The following is a 16606-nucleotide window of genomic DNA, read 5'->3' as shown; positions in this document are numbered from 1 at the left end:
GGTGTGAGCATCTGTCGTTCCTTCAATCACTTTGAGGCAACTTCTCGGGGGCAGAGTTTCGGGTGCGAGGGGCAAGGTTTAAAGGAGATGTACAAGGCATGTTTATTTGCACAGAGAGGGTAGTGTCGGGAGTGGTTGTGGAGGCAGATACGATAGTGACCTTTAAGAGGCATCTCTACAATTATGTGAATGGGATGGGAATAGAGGCATATGGTCCCCGGAAGGATAGGGGGTTACAAATCAGATGGGCAGCCTGGTCGCTTCAGGCTTGGAGGGCCGAAGGGCCTGTTCCTGTGATGTAATTTTCTTGGTGCTTTGTTTTATATTCAATGGAGAAATGTGAATCATGTGTTTGGCATCCCGGATTCCTCTCCCTCCCTTGCACTTAACCTTGTGTCCTGTGCTGCAGGGACACATCCGGACGCCCCAGGGCCTTCTGAACTACAGGTCCCTGCTGCAGCTCCCACCCATCCTGGTCTAGACAGCTCGGATGAGTCCTCGGAGGATATGGGTGAAGGGACTTTGGAGGGTGGCACTGTTTTGGCGTCAGCTGCCATCTCATAACTCACCATCCCAGATACTGACATGTCGGTGGTCCAGTTAGTGGTGAGGCTTCTGGGTCAGTCTCTGGTGAGCACGACACATCTGCTGATGTACACCAGGTGGAGGAGGGAACATCTGATGCCTCTGGCATGTGAGGGCCTGCCGGTGGTGAGGACTCGGCTGGCCCCAGGCTACATGCTGGATCTCTGAGTTCACTTCTCCCTCAGCTGCTGGAGATGCAGCAACAGAGCCAGGGAATGTAGGAGGGGCTGACGGCCACACTGGACCAACTGCAAGGCTGTTGGGAGGAGTCCCAAAGCTTTCAGGTGGACCAGCTATTGCCTGTCTTGCATGCTTCCCAGGCCAACACTGCAAGGGTGGCGTGTGCAGTGGAAAGCCTGGGGCAGGGGATCCTCAACATGAGTGGCAGGCTCCAAGCGATGGCCGAGTCACAGCAGGCCACAGCTGAGGGACTGAACAGGCTTCTCGAGATTCTGCGGCCCATGGCTGAGAGGCTCGAGAGCTTGCAGGAGACCCAGCAGAACAGCGCTGAGACACAGCGGGCAATGGCAGCAGCCCTTGAGAACGTGGCCCAGTCACAGAGGGTCATGGCTGAGGGGCTGCAGAGTGTGGCCCAGTCTCAGAGGGCACTTGTTTGGCCATTGAGAGGTAGCCAACAACTCAGATGGCCATCGCTCAGGGCTCGACTACCATGGGTAGGACGCAGGTGGTCCTCCAGGACGGGCAACGCCAGGTGACGCCAGAGTTTCTGGAGCTCACTGCAGAAGCACCGCCGTCCCATGGAGTGACCCAGGGGCCCACAGGAACCCCAAGGGAGGAGGACAGGCTCAAGCCCATGCTGGGGCCTTCCAGCCAGGAGACTGTGGCTCCTGGCTGGAAGGCCCCAGCATGGGCTTGAGCCCATGTTTAAATTGAAAAAGACATGTCATCACTCTGCAGCGGGGGGAGGAAAGGAGATGGAGAGGAACACATGTAGAGGTTATAGAATGCTGCTTGTCCCTAGCACATCCACAGTTACAGCCCCGCCCGCCCCCCAATTCCCCCAGGCACATGCTCCCCACAATCACAGCTCCTTGCAAAATTGAGAGGCTGCAGCAGTGCTATTTGCAAAGGCTTTGTGCACATCCTTCAGCTGGAAGTGAGCTGAGTGCACTAGGACCTAACAGCACCGCAAGACCCCAGGTCAGTGCAGCAAATCGGACATCAGAGACCCTGCTGAGCAACAGCTCCCCTCCAACCCCCCCCCCCCTCCCCACCCCCCACACACTCGTAGAGCCACCACCGACCTGAGACAGAAAATGGCCGCAATGGAAGGACATCCGTGAGTAGCAGAGAGCCATCGGATGTTATACATTTAACTCCTCACTACCCCTCACTGATGGAGCGCCCGAATCAGGCTTTAATGGAGCATGAGTTCATGAAGGACAGGTCATGGTTGACTAATTTGGTGGAATTCTTAGAGAACATGTGCAGTGGACAATGGGGAACCTGTGGATGTGGTGCATCTGGATTTCCAGAAGGCATTTACAAGGTGCCGCACTAAAGACTGCTACATAAGATAAAGGTGCACGGTGTTACGGGTAATGTATTAGCATGGATAGAGGATTGATTAACTAACAGAAAGCAAAGAGTGGGGGTAAATGGGTGTTTTTTTGGTTGGCGATCAGTGACTAGTGGTGTGCCTCAGGGATCAGTGTTGGGACCGCAATTGTTTACGATTTACATAGATGATTTGGAGTTGGGGACCAAGTGTAGTGTGTCAAAATTCGCAGATGACACTAAGATGGGTGGAAGAGCAAAGTGTGCAGAGGACGCTGAAAGTCTGCAAAGGGATACAGATAATCTAAGTGGGTGGGCGAGGGTCTGGCAGATGGAGTACAATGTTGGTAAATGTGAGGTCATCCATTTTGGTAGGAATAACAGCAAAATGGACTATTATTTAAATGGTAAAAAATTGCAGCATGCTGCTGTGCAGAGGGATCTGGGAGTCCTGTGCAGGAATCTCAAGGAGTTGGTTTGCAGGTGCAGCAGGTAATTAAGAAGGCAAATGGAATTTTGTCCTTCATTGTTAGAGAGATGGAGTTTAAAAACAGTAAGATTATGGTGCAGCTGTATAAGGTGCTGGTGAGGCCACACCTGGAGTACTGTGTACAGTTTTGGTCTCCTTACTTGAGAAAGGATATACTGGCACTGGAGGGGGTGCAGAGGGGATTCACTAGGTTGATTCTGAAGTTGAGAGGGTTGGCTTATGAGGAGAGAGTAAGTAGACTGGGTCTATACTCATTGGAATTCAGAAGAATGAGGGGAGATCTTATAGAAACATAAGATTATGAAGGGAATAGATAAAATAGAAGCAGGGAAGTTGTTTCCACTGGCGGGTGAAACTAGAACTAGGGGGCATAGCCTCAAAATAAGGGGAAGCAGATTTAGGACTGAGTTGAGGAGGAACTTCTTCACACAAAGGGTTGTGAATCTGTGGAATTCCCTGCCCAGTGAAGCAGTTGAGGCTACCTCATTGAATGTTTTTAAGGCAAGGATAGATAAATTTTTGAATAGTAAAGGAATTAAGGATTATGGTGAGTGGGCGGGTAAGTGGAGCTGAGTCCACAAAAAGATCTGCCATGATCTTATTGAGGGGCCAGATGCCCTACTCCTGTTCCTAGTTCTTATGTTCTTGTGTTCTTATGTCTGTTTCACGCCAATTCCGGATTGACGAATGTGGTGGTAAAGGGGGAAGTGCCGATAAAGTTGGACGTGCAGCCAATTAATTCAATTTAAATGCATTCAAATCCATTTAAATTGCCATTGCGTCCATTTTGGGTGCGGTCCCAATCGCAGGGGGAACCAGTGTGGAGGCGGGCGCAGATTGCGCTACTCGCCTCATGTCCAACTTTACCAAGTTTTCACGCCCGAAAACAGGGCAACTTGATGGTAAAATCGGGCCCTATGTTTGATGAAATGGTCAAAGAAAAACGTGAGCAGGTAAAGGATCAGACAGAAGTATTTAATTCTGAAAGATTAAATAAGGTAGGTGAATTAGCATTTGAAGGTGACACAGCACCTAATGAAGCAAGAAGCTGATGAGAAATCTACAATTTGGATATTTTCCCATGGGGATAAAGTATTGGTGCTCTTATCAATTGTAGGAGACCGTTATAAAGTGAGATTTAGTGGTCCCTATAAAATTGAAAAAAAATTAAATCAGGTAAATTATCTGGTAAAAATGCCAGATAGGGAAAAGATTTATAGGGTATGTCATGTGAACATGCTCAAACAATACTGTGACAGGAAAAGGGAATGGGAGAAACTGGCATTAGTTACATCCACTCAGCGTGAGGAATCAAATCCCGAGGATGTGGATTTTGATGCTCCTCAAAACAAATTGAACAATGCAGAAGTCCTTGAAAACTGGAATCAGATAGTAAATTATCTGTTCCAGGAACAGAGAACTGAACTGAAAGACCTGTTAAAGAGATATCAGGACTTAGGGGTAGGAATAAAGTGGGGAAGACAGATGCCATAGTACATGGGATTGATGTAGGGAATGCTGTTCCAATAAAACAACACCCTTATCGGCTCAATCCTCTCAAAGCAGGGCAGGTACAAAAGGAAATAGAGGCAATGCTACAATAGAGCCAAGTCAAAATGAATGAAGTTCGTGTTGGTCCCTAAACCTGATGGTACTCAATGATTCTGCGTGGATTATCGGAAGGTCAACGCAGTGACAAAATCAGATTCCTATCCAATCTCAGGGTTGGAGGATTGTAAGGGGAAAGTCGGACAAGCCACATACATCACCAGGAGTATTCGCAATAAAGTGGGTGAACTTGCAGCGTGGATCAGTACCTGGGACTTCGATGTTGTGGCTATTTCAGAGACATGGATAGAGCAGGGGCAGGAATGGATGCTGCAGGTCCCGGGGTTCAAATGTTTTAGTCGAAGTAGGGAAGGAGGTAGAAGAGGGGGAGGAGTAGCATTATTGGTCAGAGATTGTATCACAGTGTCAGAGAGGAGGTTTGATGAGGACTTATCTGTTGAGGTAGTATGGGCGGAGATTAGAAATAGGAGAGGAGAGGTCACCCTGTTGGGAGTCTTTTATAGACCTCCTAAAAGTTCTAGAGAGGTTGAGGAAAGGATTGCGGAGTCAATCCTGCTTAGGAGTGAAAGTAATAGGGCAATTGTTATGGGGGATTTTAACTTGACTAATATTGACTGGAATTGTTATAGCTCTAGCTCGTTAGAGGGGTCAGTTTTTGTTCAAAGCGTGCAGGAAGGTTTTTTGACTCAGTATGTAGACAGGCCAACTAGAGGTGAGGCTATATTGGATCTGGTGCTGGGAAATGAGCCAGACCAGGTGCTAGACTTGGAAGTTGGTGTGCATTTTGGTGATAGTGACCACAATTCGGTTACGTTCACCTTAGTGATGGAAAGGGATAGGCATGAACCTCGGGCCAGTGGTTTTAGCTGGGGGAAGGGTAATTATGAGGCTATTAGGAGAGAATTAGGAAACATAGGTTGGACTAGGAGATTACAGGGACTGGGAACGTCCGACATGTGGAGTTTTTTCAAGGAGCAGCTACTGCGAGTCTGTGATAGGTATGTCCCTGTCAGGCAAGGAGGAATTGGTAGGGCTAGGGAACCGTGGTGCACCAAAAAAGTTTCTTTGTTGGTTAAAAAGAAAAAGGAGGCTTATGTTCGGATGAGACGTGAGCACTCGGGTAGTGCACTAGAAAGCTTTAGATTGGCTAAGAGGGAGTTGAAGAGCGAGCTTAGAAGGGCTAAAAGGGGACATGAGAAGACTTTGGCGGATAGGGTTAAAGAGAATCCTAAGGCGTTCTATAGGTATGTCAAGAACAGAAGGTTGGTTAGGGCAAGTTTAGGGCCAGTTATAGATGGCAGAGGGAAGTTATGTGTGGAACCGGAGGAGATTGGTGAAGCATTGAACCAATATTTCTCTTCGGTGTTCACGCAAGGGGACATGAATATAGCTGAGGAGGACACTGGGTTGCAAGGGAGTAGAATAGACAGTATTACAGTTGATAAGGAGGATGTGCAGGATATTCTGGAGGGTCTGAAAATAGATAAATCCCCTGGTCCGGATGGGATTTATCCAAGGATTCTCTGGGAGGCAAGAGAAGTGATTGCAGAGCCTCTGGCTCTGATCTTCAGGTCGTCGTTGGCCTCTGGTATAGTACCAGAAGATTGGAGGTTAGCGAATGTTGTCCCATTGTTTAAGAAGGGGAACAGAGACTTCCCCGGGAATTATAGACCGGTGAGTCTCACTTCTGTTGTCGGCAAGATGTTGGAAAAAATTATAAGGGATAGGATTTATAGTTATTTGGAGAGTAATGAATTGATAGGTGATAGTCAGCATGGTTTTGTGGCAGGTAGGTCGTGCCTTACTAACCTTATTGAGTTTTTTGAGAAAGTGACCAAGGAGGTGGATGGGGGCAAGGCAGTGGACGTGGTATATATGGATTTTAGTAAGGCGTTTGATAAGGTTCACCATGGTAGGCTTCTGCAGAAAATGCAGATGTATGGGATTGGGGGTGATCTAGGAAATTGGATCAGGAATTGGCTAGCGGATAGGAAACAGAGGGTGGTGGTTGATAGTAAATATTCATCATGGAGTGCGGTTACAAGTGGTGTACCTCAGGGATCTGTTTTGGGGCCACTGCTGTTTGTAATATTTATTAATGATCTGGATGAGGGTATAGTTGGGTGGATTAGCAAATTTGCTGATGACACCAAAGTCGGTGGTGTGGTAGACAGTGAGGAAGGGTGTCGTAGTTTGCAGGAAGACTTAGACAGGTTGCAAAGTTGGGCCGAGAGGTGGCGGATGGAGTTTAATGCGGAGAAGTGTGAGGTAATTCACTTTGGTAGGAATAACAGATGTGTTGAGTATAGGGCTAACGGGAGGACTTTGAATAGTGTGGAGGAGCAGAGGGATCTAGGTGTATGTGTGCATAGATCCCTGAAAGTTGGGAATCAAGTAGATAAGGTTGTTAAGAAGGCATATGGTGTCTTGGCGTTTATTGGTAGGGGGATTGAATTTAGGAGTCGTAGCGTTATGTTGCAACTGTACACAACTCTGGTGCGGCCGCACTTGGAGTACTGTGTGCAGTTCTGGTCCCCACATTACAGGAAGGATGTGGAGGCTTTGGAGAGGGTGCAGAGGAGGTTTACCAGGATGTTGCCTGGTATGGAGGGGAGATCCTATGAGGAGAGGCTGAGGGATTTGGGATTGTTTTCGCTGGAAAGGCGGCGGCTAAGAGGGGATCTTATTGAAACATATAAGATGATTAGAGGTTTAGATAGGGTGGATAGTGATAGCCTTTTTCCTCTGATGGAGAAATCCAGCACGAGGGGGCATGGCTTTAAATTGAGGGGGGGTAGTTATAGAACCGATGTCAGGGGTAGGTTCTTTACCCAGAGGGTGGTGAGGGATTGGAATGCCCTGCCAGCATCAGTAGTAAATGCGCCTAGTTTGGGGGCGTTTAAGAGATCCGTAGATAGGTTCATGGACGAAAAGAAATTGGTTTAGGTTGGAGGGTCACAGTTTTTTTTTAACTGGTCGGTGCAACATCGTGGGCCGAAGGGCCTGTTCTGCGCTGTAATGTTCTATGTTCTATGTTCTATGTTCTATCACCAAGATGAATTTACTTAGTGAGTACTGGCAAGTACCTTTCCATCGAAAAGTGGCCATGAGTAGGCTCAGGTTTCAGAAAAGGCTGACCTCCAGAGGTTTGCGCCGTGACAAGAAGAAGGTGTGGCTGGATCCGAATAAAACGCATGAGATTGCCAGTGCTAATTCCCGTCAACAGATCAGAAAACTAGGTGGTTTGATTATCCGCAAGCCGATGACTGTACACTTGCGTGCTCGGTGCAGGAAGAACACCCTTGCACATGGGAAAGGCCGGCACATGAGCATTGGTAAGTGAAAGGGTACAGTTAATGCCCGCATGCAGGAGAAACTGGCTTGGATGAGGAGAATGAGAATTCTGAGGTGTCTGCTTTGCAGATACAGGGAGTCCAAGAAGATCAATCGCCAAGTGTATTACAACATGTATCTGAAGGTGAAGGATAATGTCTTCAAGAATAAGCATATCTTGATGGAGCACATTCACAAACTAATGGCAACCAAGGCTTGTAAGAAGCTACTGGCTGACTAGGCTGAAGCTCGCAGTTTGCAGGTGCAGCAGGTGATCAAGAAGGCAAATGGAATGTTGGCCTTTATCGCGAAGGAGATGGAGTATAAAAGCAGGGAGGTCTTGCTGCAATTGTACAAGGTACTCATGAGGCCACAACTGGAGTACTGTGTGCAATTTTGGTCCCCTTATTTGCGGAAGGATATATTGGTCTTGGAGGGAGTACAGAGAAGGTTCACCAGGTTGATACCGGAGATGAGGGGGTTGGCTTATGAGGAGAGATTGAGTAGATTGAGCCTGTACTTGTTGGAGTTTAGAAGGCTGAGGGGAGATCTTATAGAGACATATAAGATAATGAAGGGGCTAGACAGGGTAGAGGCAGAGAGATTCTTTCCACTTAGAAAGGAAACAAGAACTGGAGGACACAGCCTCAAAATAAGGGGGAGTCAGTTTAGGACAGAGTTGAGGAGGAACTTCTTCTCTCAGAGGGTAGTGAATCTCTGGAATTCTCTGCCCATTGAAGCAGTGGAGGCTACCTCGTTGAATATGTTTAAGTCACAGGTAGATAGATTTCTGATCAATAAGGGAATTAAGGGTTATGGGGAGCGGGCGGGTAAGTGGAACTAAATCACTATCAGATCAGCCATGATCTTATTGAATGGCGGGGCAGGCTCGAGGGGCTAGATGGCCTACTCCTGCTCCTATTTCTTATGTTCTTATGAGATTGACTGGATTTCAATGTCAATAATGAGTTAGGCATGCATATCCGCCCCTCCTGGAATACTCCCACCTCTCCAGTGGGAGGTCTCACCAGTGCAAATCACTAATGGTCTTCACTAGCAGAGACCTGGCACGATGGTCATGTTGGTGGGGGCCATTGAAGCCCTCAGGTGATTGGGGGTATAGTCAGGTAGTGCCCATCGGCCAGTGCCCACCTGGCACACTGACAGTGCCCACCTGACAGCTCAGCAGTGGCCACTGGACAGACCAGCAGTGCCAGTTGGGCAGTGCTGAGGGGGTGAGGCCTGGGTGAGGGCCATGACGGGGAGGCTCTAAGGGGGAGTGGGGGTCTGACAGGGAATTCGTGCTGGGGTGGATCATGAAGGCATCCATTCAGGGGTTATGATCGGGGGCGTGTCAGGGGTCATGATGGAGGGGCATGTTGGGGGTCAGGCTGGGGACCACTCAGGACGGCCTGATGCCCCGATGCCAGCGATCTATGTCAGGATGGGGGAATATGCCGCTGATGAGGGGGGGGGGGGGTTCCGATGTCTGTGGAGGGAGGGGGATCTCCAGTGCACTGTGAAATTGGGATGTCCTTGTGAAACGGCGCCCAAGTGCTCTGAAGCCATGCTCACTGACGTGCTTAGGCCCACACCCCCAGTACCAGTGCAGAACTCACAACTGTCCAAAAAAGGTGACTGAGTGTGGGAAGATGGCAGTGTGGAGTATGCCTGAGAGACCGGTGCAGGCCACTCCATTACTCTCGCCGTTATGACACTTAGAATCTTTTGGGAGAATTCTGCCCATGGTCTCAAATTAGTGTGTGGACAATATGTTTCAGCTATTGTTCCTTTCAATACCATATCCATCACCTACCCCATCACAGCATAACTTCTGGTATGTCTCTGATCCTGAGTAGCTGTCACAGGCAAATGAACTACTAGTGAAAAATAAAGAATATTAGCAAAACTATTTGGTGGCACTTGCTCAATAGGTAAAGGTAAGCCTGATAATGCATCAGCAGTAACATGGCACTCTGACTCATGATACTTTATGTCCTAACAGTGTACAGATAAGGTCAACCACCATCTTTGCAATAGGCGAGCAGCTGACGACATCATAAGAATCATAAGAAGTAGGAGCAGGAGTAGGAAATTTAGTCCCTCGAGCCTGCTCTGCCATTCAATACAATCATGGCTGATCTTATCTCAACCTCAGCTCCACTTTCCTGTTCGTTCACCATAGCCCTTCAACCGGGGTGCCTTAAGATGGCTCAAAATTAGTAGTTAAGGATCTATGATCAGTCAATAGTTTGAAATGACAGCAATAAAAATAAAGATTAAACTTTTGTACACCACAAATTATTCTCAATGCTTCTTTTTCTAGATGAACATAATTAGATTCAGCAGTAGTCAGAGTACACGAAGAAAAAGCTTTTCGTCGCTCATCTCCCGAAGGCATAATATATAAAACCACTGCCTCAATCCAATCCAATCTCTTTTCCAATCTCTGGAAAACAAGCTAGACGAACTTAGAGCCAGACTCACTTTCCAAAGAGAACTGAGGGACTGCTGTGTACTCTAGTTCATGGAGACGTGGCTCACTCCTTCTTCACTGGACAGTGCCCTACACCAGAGGGCTTCTCAATTCATCGAATGGACCATACAGCGGCCTCAGGCAAGGCTAGGGAAGGTGGGGTCTGCTTCCTAATCAACACCTCGTGGTGCCTAGATGTAGCAACACTGGCAACTTTCTGCTCCCCAGACCTAGAATACCTGACGCTAAAATGCCGCCCCTAATACTTTCCGTGGGAATTCACCTCCATTATCCTGACGGCAGTTTACATCCCACCCCATGCAGACATGAAGATCACGTTGGACAAAATATACACCACTACGAATAGCCTTGAGACGAAACATCCCGAGGCCTTGTTCATTGTGGCCGGGGACTTCAATCAGGCCAAGCTCAAGAGCGTGCTACCAAGTTACCACCAACACATCTCCTGCTCCACCAGAGGCCCAAACATCCTCGACCACTGCTACATAAATATCAAACATGCCTATCACTCTCTCGCCCGCCCACACTTTGGCAAATCAGACCACAAGGCTGTGTTCCTGCTCCCGGCTTTCAAGCAAAAACTGAAGCGGGAAAATCCATCAAAGAAAGTTGTGCAATGTTGATTTGAGGAATCAGATGATCTCCCACTGGGCTGCTTAGAGTCAGTGGATTGGTTAATATTTTAGCCTGAACGAATACGCCACGACAGTAACTGACTTCATTCGTAAGTGTGTAGAAGACTGTGTGGCAAAGAAGCAAATCTGTGTGTTGCCCAACTGGAAACCATGGATGAACAGGAATATCCACTGCTTGCTGAAGTCCAGGTCTGAGGCATTTAAGTCAGGCGACACTGACCTATACAAGAAAGCCAGGTACGATCTAAGGAGATCCATCAAAGATCCAAAAGACAATACTGGACCAAGCTAGAATCCCAGGCTAGCCACACCGACCCCCGCCGACTATGGCAAGGTCTGCAAAATATAACAGGCTACAAGATGAAGGCATGTAAAATCGCCGGCTCCAACGCACCGCTCCCTGATGAGCTCAATGCATTCTACGCCCGTTTTGAGCAAGAGGTCAGCGAGAGCATGTCCTCCACCCTGGAAACCCTGAATGAATCTGTATCTGGGGTCACCACTGCAGATGTCAGAGCAGCTTTCTTGAAGGTCAACCCATGGAAAGCGACTGGCCCGGATGGGGTACCCGCACGTGCACTCAGATCCTGCGCGGATCAGCTGGCAGAGGTATTCACAGACATCTCCAACCTCTCTTTACAACAATCTGAAGTCCCTATCTGCTTCAAGAAGACGACCATCATCCCAGTACCTAAGGAAAACCAAGCAGCGTGCCTTAATGACTATCGGCCGGTGGGTCTGACAGCCATCATTATGAAGTGCTTTGAAAGATTAGTCATGGTACAAATCAATTCCAACCTCCCGGACTACCTGGATCCACTACAGTTTGTCTACCGCCGCAACAGGTCCACAGCAAATGCATTTTCCTGGCCCTGCACTCAACCCTGGAAAACCTAGATAACAAGATATTTATTGACCACAACTCAGCCTTCAACACCATTATTCCCACGAAACTCATCTCCAAACTCCGTGGGCTGGGTCTCGGCACCTCCCTCTGCGACTGGATCCTGAACTTCCTAACCCACAGGCCACAATCAGTAAGGATAGGCAACAATACCTCCTCCACGATCATCCTCAGCACCGGTGCCCCACAAGGCTCTGTTCTCAGCCCCCTACAATACTCCTTATACACCTATGACTGTGTGGCCAAATGCCCCTCCAATTCGATTTGCAAATTTGCTGATGACACCACCGTAGTGGGTCGGATCTCAAACAATGACGAGACAGAGTACAGGAATGAAATAGAGAATCTGGTGAATTGGTGCGGCAACAATAATCTCTCCCTCAATGTCAACAAAATGAAGGAGATTGTCATCGACTTCAGGAAGCGTAAAGGAGAATATGCCTCTGTTTACATCAACAGGGACAAAGTAGAAAGGGTCAAGAAGGTGTCCAGATCACCTGTCCTGGTCCCCCCCATGCCGACACTATAGTTAAGAAAGCCCACCAATGCCTCTACTTTCTCAGAAGACTAAGGAAATTTGGCATGTCAGCTACAACTCTCACCAACTTTTACAGATGCACCATAGAAAGCATTCTTTCTGGTTGTTTCACAGCTTGGTTTGGCTCCTGCTCTGCCCAAGACCGCAAGGAACTACAAAAGGTTGTGAATGTAGCCCAATCCATCATGCAAACCAGCCTCCCATCCATTGACTCTGTCTACACTTCCCGCTGTCTCGGCAAAGCAGCCAGCATTATTAAGGACCCCACGCACCCCAGACATTCTCTCTTCCACCTTCTTCCTTCGGGAAAAAGATACAGAAGTCTGAGGTTACGTACCAACCGACTCAAGAACAGCTTCTTCCCTGCTGCTGTCAGACTTTTGAATGGACTTACCTTGCATTAAGTTGATTTTTCTCTACATCCTCGCTATGACTCTAACACTACATTCTGCACTCTCTCGTTTCCTTCTCTATGAACAGTATGTTTTGTTTGTATAGTGCGCAAGAAACAATACTTTTCACTGTATGCTAATAGATGTGACAATAATAAATCAAATCAAATCAAAATCACACATAAAGTGAAAGCAGTAATGGAAGCTTCAGATTAGAATGAGCCAATACTTCAGACTTCTGATATCCTTGTATGCTTTCTCAGAGTCTGTTGTCCAGTCCCATGACTGTTTCACACATATTACATTATGCAATGGCTTTAATAATGTAGCTAAGTCAGGAACAAATTTGCCACCATATTTTACTAATCCTAGAAAGGACCTCAATTCTGACACATCCATCAGACGTTGTGTTTCTAAATTAGCATCCATCTTTATGGAGGTCTTCACTATCAATAACATGACCCAAATACTGAACTGACCTTTGATTTCAATCAAATCAGGTGGGGGTTCCCAGTGCAGGTAACAGCCCATCAGAGATGGGAAGTTATGGGCGTCTCTGTGGTTTTGTAGTTAGGGGATTAGCTAATGTTTTGATTAGGAGGTTCAGTCGTGGTTTGTGTAAGCGAGATGATTGATTTTTTGCCTCGGAGCTCGATAAAATTTCTATCAGAGGGTGTGATAGTGTTTTATTTAGGGGATTCATGTTGTTAGGGAGAACAGTAACGTTTTGGTTAGGGAATACAGTAACCTTTTGGTTGAAGGACACAGTTGTGTTTTAGTTAGGTGGTATAGAAGTGCTTTGATTCGTGGATAAAGGAATCTATTGATTGGGAGATTGGGCAGACATCAGTGTTACCGTTGTTCTGATTAAAGAGTATTTGTGTTGGGGATACAGCAATATATTGCTTTGAAGATACAGCAGTGTTTTGTTTTGATGGTAGAGTCAGCAGTATTTTGTGTAGTGGATCCAGTAGCATTTAGTTTACAGGTGACATTAGTGTTTTTGTTAGACAATACAGAAGTCTTTTGGTTAAAAGGTGCAGTAATTTTCATTTTCAGGTGCAGTGGGGTTTTAATTAAGGCATATGGTAGTTTTTGGTGAGAAGGTGCGGTAGTGTTTTGTTCAGTGGTTCAGCAATGTTCCTCTAAACCAAATTGCCATGGAGCAAACCAAACATTCGAGCACAGGCCGAACACAAGCCGGTTCCTTTACGTTCCTGAGTGTATGCAGCTACGTTAAAAAACTGTAAACAGCCCATATAATTAAATCAATAAAAACAAGGAGAAAAGTTTAGAGGTAACATTGGGGTTTGGTCGTGTTTTGATTGAACAGTATAGTGGTGTTATAATTTGGTGAATTGTTTTGCGGTTAAGTGAAGTTTTGATTTAGGTGTATAGCTGTGTTTTGTTTGCGGGTATGCTGGTATTTCGATTTGAGGGTATAGTGACAATAACTTAACATTTATATAGCACTTTTAACTGTACAAACAAATCCAGGGGGTTCACAGGAGCATTATAAAACAAAGTATGACACCAAGCCACATAATAGGTCAGATGACTAAAAGCTTGATCAAATAGGTAGGTTTAAGAAGTGTTGTGAAGGAGGAGGGTGAGGTAGAGAGAAGGAGAGGTAGAGAGAGGGAATTCCAGAGCTTGGGGCTTTAGCAATTGAGGGCATGGTCACCAATAATGGCGCAAGTGGACTTAAGGATGCACAAGAAGCCTACAATGTAGGAGTACAGCTATCTCAGAGGGTTGTGGGGCTGATGATGATTACAGAGATAGGGAGGGGGAAGGCTGTGGAGAGGCTTGAAAACAAGGGTCAGAATTCTAAAGTCACGACTTTCCTTGATCAGGAGCCAAGCAGATCAAGAAGTGGTGGGGTTTGGGGGGGGGGGGGGGGCGGAGTGTGCGGTGTGGTTGGTGGTGACAGGGATGTGAATTGCTGTGAGTTAGGACACCAGCAGCAGAGCTTTGGAGACCTCCGGTTCAGATGATGCATTCAGGTGAATGAGGTATGGAAACATTTTGGTTAAGGGATATGAATGTGTTTTCTTTTGGTAATATTAGCAGCCAGAATTTTACTTGGACACGACTGTATTCTCGCGCGTTATTTCCCTTGGCGGATGTGCTCAGGAGTACAAAACGTGCCCATCAACAATGAATTGACAGTAAGCCCACAAGAAGTCACATAAAATGGATTTTACATGGTCCGTCCACATTTACAGTTGGTCAGTCAGCCATGTGGCCTTTACATTTTCGCTTCAGCCTCGATCCAGAGCGGGATGGAATGTCTGACATACAATTTATTTTAAAAAGATGTCTTGGGACTGAACACTGCTGTCAGGTGTTGGACAGTGCTGCACAGACACAGTTGGACAGGATCAGAAGTTCCCACCTGAGGACAACGGACATTTCCGTTGTCAGCCCCTCACCCGTTCCAATACCAGGGCAGGTGGGGGCGGTAGAATTCCGGTGTGTTTGCTGCATTTCTCTCATCAGTTTTAATTTGTAGAGGTTTGCAGTTCCCTGAGGTAGCTCGGAGACAGTTGTCTGCCTCAAGGGAACCCAATAGAAGTGTCAGCCAGCACCCTGCCTTTGGTCAGAGTCTGCCCTCTTTCAGCCCTCCCCAGCAATACGCAGCCTTTCTCTGCTCACCCTTCACACTGGCTCCCTGTTGATTGTAAGAAGTATCACAACACCAGTGTGGTGAACCATAGATGGTTACCACTATGGGTACTTGTACATATGTTACTCTTGTTACTGTTGGGATTAGGGTTTGGGTGTTCCACCTGTTATCATTGTTTATGTGGTACACTCCGTTCGCCTCCGCCTTCTTACATAGAACATAGAACATAGAACATTACAGCGCAGAACAAGCCCTTCGGCCCACGATGTTGCACCGACCAGTTAAAAAAAAAAAAACTGTGACCCTCCAACCTAAACCAATTTCTTTTCGTCCATGAACCTATCTACGGATCTCTTAAACGCCCCCAAACTAGGCGCATTTACTACTGATGCTGGCAGGGCATTCCAATCCCTCACCACCCTCTGGGTAAAGAACCTACCCCTGACATCGGTTCTATAACTACCCCCCCTCAATTTAAAGCCATGCCCCCTCGTGCTGGATTTCTCCATCAGAGGAAAAAGGCTATCACTATCCACCCTATCTAAACCTCTAATCATCTTATATGTTTCAATAAGATCCCCTCTTAGCCGCCGCCTTTCCAGCGAAAACAATCCCAAATCCCTCAGCCTCTCCTCATAGGATCTCCCCTCCATACCAGGCAACATCCTGGTAAACCTCCTCTGCACCCTCTCCAAAGCCTCCACATCCTTCCTGTAATGTGGGGACCAGAACTGCACACAGTACTCCAAGTGCGGCCGCACCAGAGTTGTGTACAGTTGCAACATAACGCTACGACTCCTAAATTCAATCCCCCTACCAATAAACGCCAAGACACCATATGCCTTCTTAACAACCTTATCTACTTGATTCCCAACTTTCAGGGATCTATGCACACATACACCTAGATCCCTCTGCTCCTCCACACTATTCAAAGTCCTCCCGTTAGCCCTATACTCAACACATCTGTTATTCCTACCAAAGTGAATTACCTCACACTTCTCCGCATTAAACTCCATCCGCCACCTCTCGGCCCAACTTTGCAACCTGTCTAAGTCTTCCTGCAAACTACGACACCCTTCCTCACTGTCTACCACACCACCGACTTTGGTGTCATCAGCAAATTTGCTAATCCACCCAACTATACCCTCATCCAGATCATTAATAAATATTACAAACAGCAGTGGCCCCAAAACAGATCCCTGAGGTACACCACTTGTAACCGCACTCCATGATGAATATTTACTATCAACCACCACCCTCTGTTTCCTATCCGCTAGCCAATTCCTGATCCAATTTCCTAGATCACCCCCAATCCCATACATCTGCATTTTCTGCAGAAGCCTACCATGGTGAACCTTATCAAACGCCTTACTAAAATCCATATATACCACGTCCACTGCCTTGCCCCCATCCACCTCCTTGGTCACTTTCTCAAAAAACTCAATAAGGTTAGTAAGGCACGACCTACCTGCCACAAAACCATGCTGACTATCACCTATCAATTCATTACTCTCCA

The 16606-nt window shown here is 47.0% G+C and overlaps 1 pseudogene; it reads left to right on the top strand.

Annotated features, from left to right (window-relative positions):
* Nucleotides 1-7262: 7262 nt before the first annotated feature.
* LOC144494651 (large ribosomal subunit protein eL19 pseudogene) lies at nt 7263-9558 on the top strand (annotated as a pseudogene).
* The last annotated feature ends 7048 nt before the right edge of the window (nt 9559-16606 follow it).

This window comes from Mustelus asterias, chromosome 6 (genome assembly GCF_964213995.1).
Source record: "Mustelus asterias chromosome 6, sMusAst1.hap1.1, whole genome shotgun sequence".
Lineage (NCBI taxonomy): Eukaryota > Metazoa > Chordata > Chondrichthyes > Carcharhiniformes > Triakidae > Mustelus > Mustelus asterias.
Note: the sequence above shows the minus strand (reverse complement) of the source record. Positions and strands in the feature narration are given on the sequence as shown.